The following is a 17,854-nucleotide window of genomic DNA, read 5'->3' on the forward strand; positions in this document are numbered from 1 at the left end:
AGCCAAATACATTTAAACTCAGTTTTTCACAATTCCTGACATTTAATCCTAGTAAAAATTCACTGTTTTAGGTCAGTTAGGATCACCACTTTATTTTAAGAATGTGAAATGTCAGAATAATAGTAGAGAGAATTATTTATTTCAGCTTTTACTTCTTTCATCACATTCCCAGTGGGTCAGAAGTTTACATACACTCAATTACTATTTGGTAGCATGCCTTTAAATTGTTTAACTTGGGTCAAACATTTTGGGTAGCCTTCCACAAGCTTCCCACAATAAGTTGGGTGAATTTTGGCCCATTCCTCCTGACAGAGCTGGTGTAACTGAGTCAGGTTTGTAGGCCTCCTTGCTCACACACACTTTTGCAGTTCTGCACACACATTTTCTATAGGATTGAGGTCAGGGCTTTGTGATGGCCACTCCAATACCTTGACTTTGTTGTCCTTACGCCATTTTGCTACAACTTTGGAAGTATGCTTGGGGTCATTGTCCATTTGGAAGACCCATTTGCGACCAAGCTTTACCTTCCTGACTGATGTCTTGAGATGTTGCTTCAATATATCCACATAATTTTCCTACCTCACGATGCCATCTTTTTTGTGAAGTGCACCAGTCCCTCCTGCAGCAAAGCACACCCACAACATGATGCTGCCACCCCCGTGCTTCACAATTGGGATGGTGTTCTTCGGCTTGCAAGCCTCCCCCTTTTTCCTCCAAACATAACAATGGTCATTATGGCCAAACAGTTCTATTTTTGTTTCATCAGACCCAAGGTCAATTCTCCAAAAAGTGCGATCTTTGTCCCCATGTGTAGTTGCAAACCGTAGTCTGGCTTTTTTTATGGCGGTTTTGGAGCAGTGGCTTCTTCCTTGCTGAGCGGCCTTTCAGGTTATGTCGATATAAGACTCGTTTTACTGTGGATATAGATACTTTTGTACCTAGCCACCTAGCCACTTATTTAACATTAGCCACAACAATTAGGAAATCATAACATATACTATGTTATTTTTATTGTATGTTTTATTTTTTCCTCGGTAGAGCTTTGAGATAGCTCTGTAATGAAAAGCTATACAAATTAAATGTATTTCTATTACTTAAGGGAATGTAAATGAAAACAATTTCTTGGTGCCTCTTCATTAGCATTATAAATGATCATATGTTCAGAATTGTACTGTATGTATTGATCAGACATTTATTTTATAATTTACAATACACCAGCAAAGCCAAAATATTGATCAACATGAACACTCATGAGAAATAATGGTGAGACACACAGGAGGCTGCTGAGGACAGCTCATAATAATGGCTGGAATGGAACGAATGGAATGGTATCAAACACATGGAAACCATGTGTTGGATGTATTTTATACTATTCCACTTATTCCTCTCCAACAATTACCACGAGCCTGTCCCCCCCAATTAAGGTGCCACCAACCTTCTGTGGTGATTTGATTTTTTAAGAATTAGAGCCATAAGCATAATATAGGCACCTGGCCATCCTACAGTGTGCAGGACCCATTGATTTGTACAATTTGTAACACTCATCTCCCATCGGAATGCTAGATGAATAACAATACAAAGTAACAAACTGTGATGTCATATCACGTAAAAGTGAATTACTTAGGCTTTAGGGAATGCAACCATCTACAGAGATTGATGGGGAGGGGAGCAGGAGAGGAGGGGGACCCATGTACCCCGCTTCAATCAAGCAGGATTCAGTCGTCCACTTGGTTTCAGTCACCCTCAAGATTGACGCGGGAAACAAATCCAGATGTGGCATCCTTCTTGTAAGGCCTCTCACACTGAGCAGACAGGGGTCCTGGGATGGTCAGCTCGCACAGCTTCCCCACATACGACGTTGGATCAAGGGTGACCTCGTTGAAGAGGTGATCAAGGAGCCTGTCTACGTAGCCTGTAATGTTTTTGAAAAGGGAAATGTTTGTTAAATGGGTAGTGAATTTAATTTCCTTTTATTTACTGTTCTGATTATGATGCTATCAATTCGATGATGTAGGGATCTCATTCTACAATGTGTTTTCTGGTGTTTTTTAAGTACTCAATTTGAAATATGCAATATTTAGTTGTGTACTTTTTTGTGAAACTTTTCAATATTTGTATTTTTTGTTTTTGTGTGCCTGGAATGCTCAATTGATGCAGATTTGAAATGAATAACTATGACAGTATGTTGGGTCTGTCTTCACAGTCTTCACAGCATATTCCTTCTTCTTTGCCTTGGGAAAGCTGCTTTTATATCACTGCATTCCTGCTGCAGTGGTTGCCTAGGAAGCTGTGCATATAAAGATGTTGAATTTTCTAAAATGTCAATCATTACAGCTTGATGATAGTGGAAAGACAAAAGGAAATGGAAAGTGAAATAATAATCCCCCTTCATTCTTCTGAAAATAGTATAAGGTTAATTTTACACTATTGCCTCCAGTCACAACAGTGTCCTTTTGCCTGTATGCTGGTAAAAAGCTTGCCCTGTGGGGGAAAATTATATGACATACAGTGACATAGACTCTGAATGACCTTAAATGATAAATCCCATATTGGTCTTTCACAGTCAGGCAAACCGAAGCTGTACTGTGCAAGTTGTCTAACGTTTGCCCCCTACGGAGCAGCAAGAGGAACTGCCCCTCCCTACCTTCAGACTCTGCTCAAACCCTACACCCCACCCGAATACTCCGTTCTGCCACCTCTGGTCTCTTGGCCCTCCCGCTCAGCTCAGACCAAGCTCTTCTCTGTCCTGGCACCACAATGGAGGAACCAGCTTCCCCCTGAAGCTAGGACAGCAGAGTCCCTGCCCATCTTCAGAAAACTTGTGAAACCCTACCTCTTCAAAGAGTAAAATAAAAACAGTAACACTTTTCCCTCTTACTACCTTTGACTTTGCTGATAGCTACTTTATTGAGGAAAAATGTACTTGCTATGGCGTGGTTGTCCCACCTGGCTATGTTAAGATGAATGTACTAACTGCAAGTCACTGGATATTTGTATTTATTTAACTAGGCAAGTCAGTTAACAACAAATTCTTATTTACAATGACAGCCTACCCCAGCCAAACCCTAACAATGCTGGACCAATTGTGCGCCACCCTATGGGACTCCCAATCACGGCCAGTTGTGATACAGCCTGGAATCGAACCAGGGTCTGTCATGACGCCTCTAGCACTGAGATGCAGTGCCTTAGACCGCTGCGCCACTCAGGAGCCCATAACAGTGTCTGCTAAATGACTAAAATGTGAACGTAAATTTTGTAATAAATTCACAGGTTTCAGATTTTCTCCAGGTTTTCACTCTCAAAGTCACGCTTTTTAAAAAATAGAAAAACAACTAAGTGTGATGTTTTAAGTCTACAAACAATAGCACATCAGGATACCACTTTTGAGGTCTGGTCTGAGGTCTGATTTTTTTGTCTAGTTGGCCTTAAATTCAACTGGTCAGGCACCTAGCACTGTTGTTTGGTAGTGGTGTTTCTGTAGTGCACATGAGATGGAGTTTTCAAAACAAATAGCCACTGGATTGATGCAAATAATCATAATACAGTATAATTCTGCCAGGTAGGCATAGGGTACTTTGTAGCTAGTTAACATTTAATTGAGAAGGTTTGGGGAAAAGCTTTTCCAGCTACCAGAAAATGGTTAGGCCTATCATTAGCATCACTATATTTTTTCATGTTCCTGAATTACATGAAACCTGGATGTTTTACTTCATATTATGAGGCATGTCTTACCTTGTTTCAAGGTAACCTATAGCCAAAATCCCACCATAGAACCGTTTTATTTTATAAAGACTTCCTCATATGCGTGTTCCTGTTTTATTGGTTTTCAAATCAACTTTATTTCATTGTCTAGCATCCAAAGCCATTATCCTAGTCATATAAGCAACCCGTGACAGTTGTTGGATCTTTAGATCTCCCCTGACTTCAACATTTGTAACTGATATTTCCATCTCTGTCCATGAAACCGCTTGCATGTTTGGTGCCCATTTTAGAACATTGTTTTCCCGGAAATTGCATTTTGGAACGTTTGCGTGTAGACCTACCGCCGCGTGCACATTGATGCGTTTAAAATGTGAAGAAATAATAGTTTATCAACATTTTAAGCTAAACATTCTGATCTGTTCCATCAGCCTTATTAATGAATACTTGGTACCTCCACTACACTACTTTGATACGAATCCTGGAAATTAAAAAGTGAGTATACACAATGCCCCCCAAAAAAGTGAGTATACTGTGGGTATACCTGTGTATACCTGCGTAAAAGGTGGGTATACCTGCGTATACCCTCCACTACACCACTGGATGAAAGGGTACCGATATGTTTGGTCATACATTCTGCTTGAGCAGATGTAAACAAAGCCAAAGCAAGGCATAGGCGCACATGTGATGACGGTTTTAAGGCCGTACATATTTAACTTAGTTAAGATGATAAGATGCTACCATTGGTGTATAAAATGTCTGGCTTTATGTGACGTTGCATAATAGCGGAAGTAAATCCTTGGTAATGCCTGCTTCCTGAATCCAAGTGTTTGACACGGGGAGGGGACCAGTAACTTTATGATCAAGCTTTATCAATGTACCAGCTACAGTCATTTTTCAAACTTGGGTCACCCTACTTTGAACTGGTTTCATCCAAATATCATCCAATTTGATGAAAAACATGATTCGGGACCTTTAAACCTCCATTCTAGCATAGGCTATGAAACACACATGCTTTTATTTGGGTTTCTATGAAAATTATATGATTGAATGTTTCTTTAAACCTGCAGCTAGTTACTTGAAATGAGCAAATCGTGGCAAAACATGACTCGAAATTGAATTCACTGAAAGAGATAGTTAATAAACACTAGCTGGCTAGACTAGTCAACTGTAACATTGGCTATCTTTCAATACATTAGATAAATGGTCAACGGAGTTACCTCTGCATACGATCAAGACCATTCATATTGCATGCTACATTTTTCAAGTGCACTCGAAACGAGATATTTATCTTATTTTAGTCTTTGGAACTAGCGTTAGTTACACTGAAAGAATTCGATTATGCTGAGCCGCTGGGCATCGGCGTTGGCCTGTTACGATCGGGCGAATCGGGGAGGGAGGCGCGCCCATCTCAAATCGAACCGTAATCTGCGCTGCTCGGTCATTTTGTCAACAAAGCAGTATGCTGCATCGTCCATAAAAAACACGTCCTTTTTCCATTAATAAATGTTTAAATGTTCTTACTAGTTTTCATTGGGAAGGCAGATAAAGTTTATTTTTTATTTTTATCAAAAGTAATTCCTTTTGCATGGGGAAACAGAGATGCTGCTTTCAAGTGCTATTCGGGAACTATAGGAAACTCTGGCATTTTCGACTTGCTAACTGGTTGTATAGTGAACAAAAATATAAACGCAACAATTTCAAAGATTTTACTGAGTTACAGTTGATATGAGTAAATCAGTCAATTGAAATAATTAATTAGGCCCTAAGCTATGGATTTCACATGAATGGTAATATAGATATGCATCTGTTGGTCACAAATGCCTTAAAACGCAATGGGTACAGGGATCTCGTCACTGTATTCGAATTGCCGTCAATAAAATTGAATTATGTTCGTTGTCCGTAGCTTATGACTGCCCATAGCATAACCCCACCGCCACCATGGGGCACTCTGTTCACAATGTTGATGTCAGCAAACCGCTCTCCCAAACAATGCCATACACGTGGTCTGCGGTTGTGAGGCCAGTTGGATGTACTGCCAAATTCTGTGAAATGACGTTGAACGCGGCTTATAGTAAAGAAATGAACATTCAATTCTATGGCAACAGCTCTGGTGGACATTCCTGCAGTCAGCATGCCAATTATACACTCCCTCAAAATCTGAGGCATTGTGTTGTGAACAAAACTGCACATTTTATTGTCCCCAGCACAAGTTGCACCTGTGTAATGATCATGCCGTTTAATCAGCATATTGATGTGCAACACCTGGCAGTTTGATGGATTATCTTGGCAAAGGAGAAATGCTCACTGACAGGGATGTAAACATATTTGTGCACAACATTTTAGAGAAATAAGATTTTTGTGTGTATGGAACATTTCTGGGATTTTTTATTTCAACTATGAAACACTTTACATGTTGCATTTATATTTTTGTTCAGTGTAGTTCACAGGACGATGGTGGCACCTTAATTGGGGAGGCCCGGCTCATGGTCATGGCTGGAGTGGAATCAGTGGAATGGCATCAAATACATTAAAAACATGATTTGATGTCATTCCATTTGTTCTGTTCCGTCCTCCCCTCAGCAGACTCCACTGGTGTAGTTATGCCGCATTAAACTAATCAGAAAGTCGGACATTTCCGAATATCCTAGTTCCGACTAGTATGTAAACATGTCGATAATCCTACTAATTACTACACGTGCGAAACTACGTCACTTTTGTTTTGAGCCGACCTTGCCGTGGGCTTTGAACGGGGCACCTGGCTCACGCCCGGGAGGTAGTCCGGTTCCAAATCGAATGCAATCAACTCAGCCGCTGCTAAATACGCCTCACGGCGCCCGGGCGGCATTAATCGAAATCCCTCACTGACAGCGGAGGACGTTTTTAATATTCGAAGCAGACCATTGGCTGCCTTCATAACGAGGGATATGTACGGAAGTTGTGATTGGTTCCAAGTTTAGCAATTCGCAAATTTGCCTGCGCAGACATTGTTAAAATATTGATTGAAAGTACCAACACATTTCACAGTAATCATAAAAACATTTCATTTTCATATACAAAAATCTGTATTTTCAGGATGGCCCACAATTTAGGTGGCAGCAAAGACAGTAGTCAAAGACATTACAATATGAAGACAGGCAGAAACTGCTTATCCAATATAAATCCCCGATCACGCTTGTATGCGATACCGTGAAGACTTTAGCTAAACGTAGCTCATGCGCAGAAACATATTTTCGGGTCTAACGGTCGTCACGTGCCAAAATTCGTACGTGTATGCCGTCAAATCAAAGGCACCCCAATATAAAGTCGTTTCAGTATGTCACTTTACCGAGGTTGCAGTAATAACATGTTCAACTACTTAAGACATGGGCTCGAATCTAGGTTGTGCCTTTAGATTTCGAGAAAATTAACAACTATGGAAGAATGGTCTGCTTTGTCTGCTTAGCAAGCGTTCCCGGATGTCTCGCGATGTTGCGCCTCTGTTTTTTTCTTTCTTTTTTCTTTCTTTTTTTTATTAACAAATATCAACAAACAAAAGAGGAATAGTCACATGCAAACATGCATTCAAACAAACTATTTACATTGCCAGGAATCCTAAACAAACAAATCATATTCATGAATAATACAACAAGTTTTAATTGCCTTTTTGTTTTTCATTTTAGTTAAAGTGGTGCCATATTGTTTGAACTCATTTATAAAGTGAAAAAAGTTCGGTTTTGAATTAGACCATTTGCATTTGTGAATATGAAATTTACCTAGTATAATTAGCAGTTGAATTATATATAATATCTTTATCTATGTCAGAATTTCTGAAATAAATCATTATATGAAAACCATTAAGTAGTACAACCGGTCCTATTTTTTTGTAACAAAATTCTGTATATCAATCCAAAACATTCTACTGTAAATACAGGCAAAAAAAAAGAAAAATGGTCTCCTTCTCCATTACACAGAAATCACAGTTATATTCAATATTCAGCTTGAATCTTTCCAAAACATGTTTCACAGGATAAATTCTATGTAACATTTTAAATGAAACTTCCTTTACTTTGTTACTGATACAATATTTGTTAGCAATTTTCCATGCTTTTCCCCATTGTATATCACCATAGATATATGACCAAAATAATCTTGCTGAGGGAATTGCAGTATCACAAACAATATTCCTAATCTGTTTATTACTACATTTATCTTTGATGTTAATATTGCCAATGAATATATTTTCATGTAAATCTATGTTACATCAACCACAGAGGAATTTAAAAGAGATACAACCCCCCTTGGAATCGCATCAAAAATAATAGCATATTCTTTCGGGGTTATTGAAATTTTAAACTTATCAAGAAATTCCCAATATGAGAGTAGATATCCATCCTTATTCAGTAACTGACCAACCAAAATAATTTTATTCTCAAACCAGTTACGAAAAGAGACTTATTTTTAAATCGTATATCTTTGTTGTTCCATAAAAAGTATCTGTGAGGGGAAAAATTGTGTTTATGCGCTAACATACAAACTAAAATTGCCTGCTTATGGAATTTGGCCAACTTTACTGGGATTTTATCAATATCAAAATTACATCGAAGCAAAAATTCTAAACCACCAACAGAGTCAAATAAATACTTAGGGGAGACATTCCAAATACTGTTCTGGTTCTTAACATACTTCAGAATCCAATTTATTTTTAAAGTATTATTTAGAGCATTGAAATCTAAAACCTCAAGACCTCCTTGTTCTTGGGTATTAGTGAGAATATATTTTTGTAGATAATGAGGCTTGTTCCTCCAAATAAAATTATAAAGAATCTTATCTAAGTCCTTTACAATTTTAGGGGGTAAGTCAAGTGATAACGAGACATAAACCGATCTGGATAACCCTTCAGCTTTGGATAATAAAACCCGACCGTATAACGAAATATCTCTCATCAACCAGAGGTTACATTTCTTCTTTGTTTTCTCAATAATGGGGTTATAGTTCAATTCACTCCTTTGTTTTTCATCCTTGCATATAACAATTCCAAGATAAGTAACCTTCTCTTTAATTGGGATACCATATACTTCTTGTAAAACACAATGCTTGAGTGGAAATAAGACTGACTTATTGATATTAATTTTCAAATCCAAAACTAAGGAAAAGTCTTCAATACAGGAAACTGCTTTAGAAACCTCATTCCTGTCTCTTAAAAATATGGTGGTATCATCAACCAGTTGACAAAGTTTAAATTCCTTGCCAAGTGCTGAAACACCTTGAAAATTCCCTTTCTTGATATAAAGAGCCACAATTTGAGTAACCAATAAAAATAAAAATGGACTAAATGGGCAGCCCTGCCTAATGCCACGGCCAATATAAAATCTTTGGGATGTCCCGTGAGCTAATTTTACAGAGCTAGTACAACCACTATATAAAGTTTGGACTGCTTTAAAAAAAAGTCACCAAACCCCAAAAAACGTATTGCTTTGAACAGAAACTCATGTTCTACAGTGTCTAAAACTTTATAAAAATCAACAAGCATAAGAAAACTATCATCAAGGATGAGGCCATTATAGTCAATCATATCTAAGATCAACCTGATGTTATTACTAATGTGTCAACCATGCATTAAACCAGATTGTCAATTATATGATGCAAGCCTTGTTTCAGCCTCTTAGCAAATACAAGGGCAAATAATTTCCCATCATTATTCAACAGGCTAATGGGTCTCCAGTTGTCTATATAAAGAGTATTCTTATTAGGTTTGGGAATCAAAGTAATTACACCTTGCTTTAAGGAAGCCGGTAACTCCCCTTTTTCTATTGATTCTTGAAACATAGCAAGAATAAAAGGAATCAATTTATCATTGAATGCTTGATAAGAGAATGATCTAATAAAGGTAAATGAATCAATAAACCATGATGAATTATTAGTCATACAGCATGGTTAATGAATAATCAATGTAATGATCAATGTAGTGATCGATTGGTCTGATTAGTTCCAGAAAGTCCAGGAACCACTGGAGAGGGAAAGAAATGTGTGTGTATGCAATTAGTATAGAGAGCTACAGAAACAGATGGTAAAGGGAGTAAAACTTCAAGACTTCCTAACCTTGAAGGAAAGGAACAGGCTGAGCTAGAATATGATAAACAGCGTGAGAAGTCAATGGGGGTTGCAGGTCACCAACAGTTTGTGTGTAAATGCATGTGCGTAAGTAAGCAAGAACTATAAAATGACTGTTTTGTTATCCTGACCTCAGAACGTTCTCATGAATAAAGCTACAGAAACCTTTTGCAGAAAGCTGAGTCCTTGCCTAATTATTTTAACCCATTGTCTTACAAACCTTGGGCATTAGTCAAGGCGAATTGATTATTGATTGTTATCATCAAGATATAAAATTCCTTTAACAATGCTTTATAAAACTCGCTTATTAAACCATCATTTCCAGGGGACCTATTGTCCTTAAGGTTTTTAATACAGTCTTTTATCTCAATTTCAAATAACTCATCACAAAAATCCCTGAAATCATTATCTATCTTCTTAGCAATCTTTGCTACATTGTCTAAGAAAAGATCCATATATATTTTTTTATTTTTTTGTCTCTGGGTTTAGAAACTCTGTGACACACTTGTAGGTGATGTCATGGTGACGTTGGCTAGCTAAGGTCAAAGGTAGAAACACGTAGTGGTGGTAAAACGACCCAATTATCAAACTCAAATCAAATCGTATTGGTCACATACACATATTTTGCACTTGAGTAAAAGTAAAGATACCTTTACAGAAAATGACTCAAGTAAAAGTGGAAGTCACCCAGTAAAAGACTACTTGAGTAAAAGTCTAAAAGTATTTGGTTTTAAATATACTTAAGTATCAAAAGTAAAAGTAAATCATTTCAAATTCCTTACATTAAGCAAACCAGACTGCACAATGTTCTTGTTTTTTAAATTTACGGATAGCCTGGAGCGCACTCAAACACTCAGACATAATTTACAAACAAAGCATTTGTGTTTAGTCAGTCCTTTTTTTATTATTATTTTTATTAACAACAAATCAATACAGGAAGTACATGTGGGAACACAAGTATATATAAATAATATTCAAAGGACAATTGGGCTAGGGGGGATAGGGGGCGGGGCTGGGGGTGGGGCTAGGGGGTACAATATCACATTACACAAGGCCCTTAAGGGACATACATACACTTATTATTCTAACAGCTTTTTCGTTAGTAGAGTATTTAATTGTCTTAAAATACAGTTCAATTTCTTTTTGTAAGGTAAGAAAATGTGGTGTTTTGTTTGTAAATTTACATTTGTGAATATGAAATTTGGCCAAAAGAATAATGAAATTAATTACATAAAAATGTTTCAGCTTATTTCTATCGTAAGTAAAGAATCCAAGCAGTACATCTCTCCACAATAGTGTAAGATCTTCATAAATGTGTTCAATTATAAATCTACTGATGTCTTGCCACAGTTTTCTTACATGAATACAATGCCAAAAAAGATGCAACACTGTTTCTGGGTGGTCATTACAAAAGGAGCAATTTGAGTTGATGTTTTCCTTAAACTTCTTCATATAGTGGTTGGCAGGATAATATTTATGAATAATTTTAGAGGAAACTTACTTAATTTTGTTAACAAGTATGTATGTGTGTAGCAACATCCAAACTTTTTTCCAACAGATATTATCAATAAATCCATTCCAATAAGGCATGACATAAGGTCATGGTCAAGGTCATAGATACATAAGGTCAAGGTCATAGATACAACATCCTGCTGAAACAAGGTTCGTATTGCTCCGTTGTTGAATGGACTAAAAGAGAAAAAAATCTCTCCTACTGATGAGTCAACAGGGTCAACTGAAGGTAGGCTCTGAGGGTCAAGTCTTGACGTTCCTGAATAATAAAGCAACACCTGAGGGAATGGCATCTAAAACAATTGCAAAGTCTTTAGGTGTTACAGGGACCTGGTAAAATGATAAGAATTCCTTATAACTGAGTAAAAGACCCTCTGCATTTACCAGTTGGCTCACCAATAGGATATCATTTCGGAACCAATATTCTAAAAACAAAGAAGTATTTTTATACAATATATCCCGATTATTCCATATATAATATCTGTGTGGAGAAAAATTATGCTTATAAATTAAGGACCATGACAAGAAAACCTGCCGATGAAAAGCAGAAAGTTTTACTGGAACTTTGTCAATATTATAATTGCAAACCAACATGAAGTTAAGGCCACCAAAAGTAGAGAAGACATGATGAGGAATAAAATTCCACATATAAGTGGGTCTTCTTAGGAATTGTTTTATCCAATTGATCTTAAAAGTATTATTTAAGGTAGTAAAGTCCAGAAAATTCAGCCCACCATTCTCATAAGTGTTCATTACAACAGTTTTCCTAATGTAATGGGTATGGTTTCTCCACAGAAAGTTGAAAAGCATTTGGTCTATCTCGTTGCTTATTTTACTGTCAAGATATAAAGATAGAGTGCCATATGTTAGTCTAGAGATAACTTCGGCCTTGGTTATTAGGACTCTTCCTTTTAAAGATAAGTCCCCCTATAGCCATTGATTTAGCTTCTTCTGGCTTTTTTTAATAAGAGGGTTAAAATTTAGTAAGCCTCTAGACTTCTGACCCTTTGTAATGGTTATGCCTAAATATGTAAGTTCTTCTTTTACTAGAATACTATAATATGAAGGTGTCACACAATCTTTGACAGCCATGAGTTCACATTTATTAATGTTAAGAGATAGACTAGACGATTTGGAAAACGATTGTATCACATTGATCGACATGAGAATTTGGTTAGCATCTTTCAGAAAAAGTGTACAGTTGTGGCCAAAAATCTTGAGAATGACACAAATATACATTTTCACAAAGTCTGCTGCCTGAGTTTATATGATGGCAATTTGCATATACTCCAGAATGTTATGAAGAGTGATCAGATGAATTGCAATTAATTGCAAAGTCCCTCTTTGCCATGCAAATGAACTGAATCCCCCAAAAACATTTCCACTGCATTTCAGCCATGCCACAAAAGGACCAGCTGACATCATGTCAGTGATTCTCTCGTTAGCACAGGTGTGAGTGCTGACGAGGACAAGGCTGGAGATCACTCTGTCATGCTGATTGAGTTTGAATAACAGACTGGAAGCTTCAAATGGAGGGTGGTGCTTGGAATCATTGTTCTTCCTCTGTCAACCATGGTTACCTGCAAGGAAACACGTGACGTCATCATTGCTTTGCACAAAAAGGGCTTCACAGGCAAGGATTTTGCTGCCAGTAAGATTACACCTAAATCAATCATTTATCGGATCATCAAGAACTTCAAGAAGAGGGGTTCAATTGTTGTGAAGAAGGCTTCAGGGCGCCCAAGAAAGTCCAGCAAGTGCTAGGACCGTCTCCTAAAGTTGATTCAGCTGCGGGATCGGGGCATCACCAGTACAGAGCTTGCTCAGGAATGGCAGCAGGCAGGTGTGAGTGCATCTGCATGCACAGTGAGGTGAAGACTTTTGGAGGATGGCCTGGTGTCAAGAAGGGCAGCAAGAAGCCACTTCTCTCCAGGAAAAACATCAGGGACAGACTGATTTTCTGCAAAAAGGTATAGGGATTGTACTGCTGAGGACTGGGGTAAAGTCATTTTCTCTGATGAATCCCCTTTCCGATTTTTTGGGGCATCCGGAAAAAAGCTTGTCCGGAGAAGACAAGGTGAGTGCTACCATCAGTCCTGTGTCATGCCAACAGTAAAGCATCCTGAGACCATTCATGTGTGGGGTTGCTTCTCAGCCAAGGGAGTGGGCTCACTCACAATTTTGCCTAAGAACACAGCCATGAATAAGGAATGGTACCAACACATCCTCCGAGAGCATGTTCTCCCAACCATTTGGTGACGAACAATGCCTTTTCCACGCATGATGGAGCACCGTGCCATAAGGCAAAAGTGATAACTAAGTGGCTCGGGGAACAAAATATCGATATTTTGGGTCCATGGCCAAAATTCTGACCAACTCCAAGCATTGATTATGCAAGAATGGGCTGCCATCAGTCAGGATATGGCCCAGAAGTTAATTGACAGCATGCCAGGGTGGATTGCAGAGGTCTTGTAAAAAGAAGGGTCAACACTGCAAATATTGACTCTTTGCATCAACTTCATGTAATTGTCAATGAAAGCCTTTGACACTTATGAAATGCTTGTAATTATACTTCAGTATTCCATAGTAACATCTGACAAAAATATCTAAAGACACTGAAGCAGCAAACTTAGTGGAAATTAATATTTGTGTCATTCTCAAAACTTTTGGCTATGACTGTAGTATCGTCAGCCAGCTGGCTTATAATAATTTCTTTACCAGCTATGGAAATACCTTGTACGAGACTATCATTTAAAGAATTTGTAAGAAGTTGGGTGATCAATAAAAACAGGTACGGAGAGATAGGACAACCTTGCCTAATTCCTCTCTTTAACTCAAATCTAGGTGAGGTGCCATATTTCAATTTGATAGCGCTGTAACCATTTGTATAGAGAGTAGCCTTACAGAAAAAATCCCCAAAGCCAAGTCTCTCAAGGGAGTGGAAGAGGAACTGATGCTCTACTGTGTCAAATGCATTATAAAAATCAAAAAATAATATGAAGCTATCCTCGGTTAGTAGGTCTGAGTAGTCAAGTATGTCTAATACTAGTCTGATATTGTTAGAAATATGTCTGTTCCTCATAAAGACTGTGTTTCATCAATGATTGCATCTAGGATTTATTTTAATTATTTTTGCAAGTAGTAAGGTTAATATCTTATAGTCATTATTAAGAAGACAAATTGGACGCAAGTTATCGATGAGCAGCACTTCTTTTTTAGGCTTAGGTAGCAGTGTTATTAACCCCTAACTCATTGTAAGAGGGAGAACATTGTTTTTAATACGCTCTAAAAAGACTTCAAATAGGAAGTTCAGAAAATAATTTGTAAAATTCTGATGTAATTCCATCAACACCTGGTGATTTATTGTTCTTTAGATGTTTGATAGACTCTATAATCTCTTCAACTTTGAATGGTTCATCATACTGTTTAGATTCTATATCACTGATAACGTGAACATTATTCAGTGAGTCAAAAAACATCTGTGTAAGGTTCTGGGTGTAGCTGGTGCAGAAGTCAGGCGCAGGACAGCAGAGATGAGTAACACAATGAACTTTACTCAAAATATCAAAATACATGAAGTAATACCAAGCCCACAAACATCGGACCGAACTTACAATAAAACAATCACTCACAAAAACCATGGGGAAAACAAAGGGTTAAATAATGAACATGTAATTGGGGAATTGAAACCAGGTGTGTAAAACAAAGACAAAACAAATGGAAAATGAAAAGTGGATAGGCGATGGCTAGAAGGCCAGTGACGTCGACCGCCGAACGCCGCCCGAACAAGGAGAGGGACCGACTTCGGCGGAAAACGTGACAGTACAACCCTTGACGCATGGCTCCAGCAGCGCGTCGACACCGACCTCGGAGACGACCGGGAGGACGAGGCACAGGGCGATCCGGATGGAGACGGTGGAACTCCCGCAGCCACGAAGGGTCCAAAACATCCTCCACCGGCACCCAGCATCTCTCCTCCGAACCGTACCCCTCCCACTCCACGAGGTACTGAAGGCCCCTCGCCCGACGCCTCGAGTCCAGTATGGCTCGAACAGCATACAGCATTCGATATCCAGAGGGGGTGGAGGAACCTCCCGCACCTCAGACTCCTGGAGTGGACCAGGGGTAGTCCACTTGTCATTCCAATCTCCTTTGCATTAGCGTAGCCTCTTCTGTAGCTTGTCTACTATGTGTCTGTCTATCCCTGTTCTCTCCCCTCTGCACAGGCCATACAAACGCTCCACACCGCGTGGCCGCTGCCACTCTAACCTGGTGGTCCCAGCGCGCACGACCCACGTGGAGTTCCAGGTCTCCTGCAGCCTCTGGAACTGCCGGTCTGCGGCCAACAAGGCTGAGTTCATCTCAGCCTATGCTACCCTCCAGTCCCTAGACTTCCTGGCGCTGACGGAAACATGGATTACCACAGAGAACACTGCTACTCCTACTGCTCTCTCCTCGTCTGCCTACGTGTTCTCGCATACCCCTAGAGCATCGAGCCAGCGGGGTGGTGGCACTGGAATCCTCATCTCTCCCAAGTGGACATTCTCTCTTTCTCCCCTGACCCATCTGTCTATCTCCTCATTTAAATTCCATGCTGTCACAGTTACCAGCCCTTTCAAGCTTAACATCCTTATCGTTTATCGCCCTCCAGGTTCCCTTGGAGAGTTCATCAATGAGCTTGACAAGTTCCTTTCCTGAGGATGGCTCACCTCTCACAGTTCTGGGTGACTTTAACCTCCCCACGTCTACCTTTGACGCATTCCTCTCTGCCTCCTTCTTTCCACTCCTCTCCTCTTTTGACCTCACCCTCTCACCTTCCCCCCCTACTCACAAGGCAGGCAATACGCTTGACCTCATCTTTACTAGATGCTGTTCTTCCACTAATCTCATTGCAACTCCCCTCCAAGTCTCCGACCACTACCTTGTATCCTTTTCCCTCTCGCTCTCATCCAACACTTCTCACACTGCCCCTACTCGGATGGTATTGCGCCGTCCCAACCTTCGCTCTCTCTCTCCCGCTACTCTCTCCTCTTCCATCCTATCATCTCTTCCCTCTGCTCAAACCTTCTCCAACCTATCTCCTGATTCTGCCTCCTCAACCCTCCTCTCCTCCCTCTCTGCATCCTTTGATTTCCTCTGTCCCCTATCCTCCAGGCCGGCTCGGTCCTCCCCTCCTGCTCCGTGGCTCGACGACTCACTGCGAGCTCACAGAACAGGGCTCCGGGCAGCCGAGCGGAAATGTAGGAAAACTCGCCTCCCTGCGGACCTGGCATCCTTTCACTCCCTCCTCTCTACATTTTCCTGTTCTGTCTCTGCTGCTAAAGCCACTTTCTACCACTCTAAACTCCAAGCATCTGCCTCTAACCCTAGGAAGCTCTTTGCTACCTTCTCCTCCCTCCTGAATCCTCCTCCCCCTCCCCCCCCTCCTCCCTCTCTGCGGATGACTTCGTCAACCATTTTGAAAAGAAGGTTGACGACATCCGATCCTCGTTTGCTAAGTCAAACGACACCGCTGGTCCTGCTCACACGGCCCTACCCTGTGCTTTGACCTCTTTCTCCCCTCTCTCTCCAGATGAAATCTCGCGTCTTGTGACGGCCGGCCGCCCAACAACCTGCCCACTTGACCCTATCCCCTCCTCTCTTCTCCAGACCATTTCCGGAGACCTTCTCCCCTACCTCACCTCGCTCATCAACTCATCCTTGACCGCTGGCTACGTCCCTTCCGTCTTCAAGAGAGCGAGAGTTGCACCCCTTCTGAAAAAACCTACACTCGATCCCTCCGATGTCAACATCTACAGACCAGTATCCCTTCTTTCCTTTCTCTCCAAAACTCTTGAACGTGCCGTCCTTGGCCAGCTCTCTTCCTATCTCTCTCAGAATGACCTTCTTGATCCTAATCAGTCAGGTTTCAAGACTGGGCATTCAACTGAGACTGCTCTTCTCTGTGCCACGGAGGCTCTTCGCACTGCTAAAGCTAACTCTCTCTCCTCTGCTCTCCTCCTCCTAGACCTATCTGCTGCCTTTGATACTGTGAACCATCAGATCCTCCTCTCCACCCTCTCCGACCTGGGCATCTCCGGCGCGGCCCACGCTTGGATTGCGTCCTACCTGACAGGTCGCTCCTACCAGGTGGCGTGGCGAGAATCTGTCTCCGCACCACGTGCTCTCACCACTGGTGTCCCCCAGGGCTCTGTTCTAGGCCCTCTCCTATTCTCGCTATACACCAAGTCACTTGGCTCTGTCATATCCTCACATGGTCTCTCATATCATTGCTATGCAGATGACACACAATTAATCTTCTCCTTTCCCCCTTCTGACAACCAGGTGGCGAATCGCATCTCTGCATGTCTGGCAGACATATCAGTGTGGATGACGGATCACCACCTCAAGCTGAACCTCGGCAAGACGGAGCTGCTCTTCCTCCCGGGGAAGGACTGCCCGTTCCATGATCTTGCCATCACGGTTGACAACTCCCTTGTGTCCTCCTCCCAGAGTGCTAAGAGCCTCGGCGTGACCCTGGACAACACCCTGTCGTTCTCCACTAACATCA

General features: G+C 40.5%; 1 long non-coding RNA gene across 1 annotated transcript; it reads right to left on the reverse strand.

The window, feature by feature from the left end:
* Positions 1-1,166: 1,166 nt before the first annotated feature.
* On the reverse strand, positions 1,167-5,197 carry LOC106565500 (uncharacterized). The gene is made up of 2 exons (XR_001319676.3): positions 4,920-5,197; positions 1,167-1,912 (listed from the first exon to the last, which is right to left on the reverse strand). It is a non-coding gene; the product is annotated as an uncharacterized LOC106565500 (long non-coding RNA).
* Positions 5,198-17,854: the final 12,657 nt, after the last annotated feature.

Source organism: Salmo salar, chromosome 12 (genome assembly GCF_965601325.2).
Source record: "Salmo salar chromosome 12, fSalSal1, whole genome shotgun sequence".
NCBI lineage: Eukaryota > Metazoa > Chordata > Actinopteri > Salmoniformes > Salmonidae > Salmo > Salmo salar.